This window comes from Lupinus angustifolius, unplaced genomic scaffold (assembly GCF_001865875.1).
Source record: "Lupinus angustifolius cultivar Tanjil unplaced genomic scaffold, LupAngTanjil_v1.0 Scaffold_6_164, whole genome shotgun sequence".
In the NCBI taxonomy this organism is placed as follows: domain Eukaryota; kingdom Viridiplantae; phylum Streptophyta; class Magnoliopsida; order Fabales; family Fabaceae; genus Lupinus; species Lupinus angustifolius.
In genome coordinates, this window is record NW_017717599.1 from 2,205 (window position 1) to 3,306 (window position 1,102).

The window sequence follows — 1,102 nt, forward strand, 5'->3', positions numbered from 1 at the left end:
CTTCCAAGGAGGTTGAATCTTCCCCTTGAAAATTTCCACCACCATAGTCGAGTCATTCTCAAGCCAAATTGAGTGCCAACCTCTTGTATGAGCAAACTAAATTTCCTGAATAACAGCCTACAATTCTGCAAAGAGAGCATCCTTATTGTCAAAAACATCAGCAAAAGAAGCCAAGAAGTCCCCCTTGTGGTCTCTAAAAATAGCACCTCCCTCTACAGGGCCAGGAGCACCATGGGCAGCTCCATCGAAGTTTATTTTAATTATGCCTCTAGATGGAGGGAACCACATGACTTCATAAATTGACAGGGCTTTTTGGTAGTTGATAGCAACATTGAGAAATTTGATGATGATAATGTCTTGAAGAGTAGGCTTAGATGTAGCATTAGAACAATTTCCAGAAGCTGAGATAGCACCTTTTGCCTTAGCCAAAGCCTGAGCTAGAGAGAAACTCTTATTTTCAAACAAGATTTGGTTTTTGCAATACCAAATTGTGCTCACAATGTGCACAATGCTAATAATCAAGAGGTCCTTAATTTGGGGGCTCCACATCCTATTACACACCAAAAGGATAGAAACAATAGATGAAATGTCTAAACTGATTGAGAAAGTCTGATTGAGCCAGATCCATAGGTGAACTGCTAAAGAGTAGGACAAGAAGATGTGATTAGATGTTTCCATAGCTTTCAAGCAAATGCAGCATCTAGAAGCTAAGATAACGCCTATTTTTTTGAAGATTTTCATCAGTTGGCATTTTGTTATTAACCAGTCTCCAAGTAGTGAAGGCCTTAGAGGGAGGTATAGACTTAGCCCATATATTGCAGCACCAATTCAGGGAGCCATAAGCAGGAGATGAAAAACTATAAGCATCATTGAGAGAAAGCAACCCATCATTGGATTTTTGCTAGCAAATTGTGTCTTTGGAAGCAGAAGGGAAGATTTGTGAGATTTTAAGAACCACCTCAGGATGTTTTTCAACCAACAGGGAAGGGATTAACAACTTGCTGTTGCGGATGAAATCAGAGACAGAAGCCATCAAACAAGGATGAAGGTTCTCTGGTATGTTCAGAGCATTGACCAAATGCTCTCCTAGCCAATTGTCCTT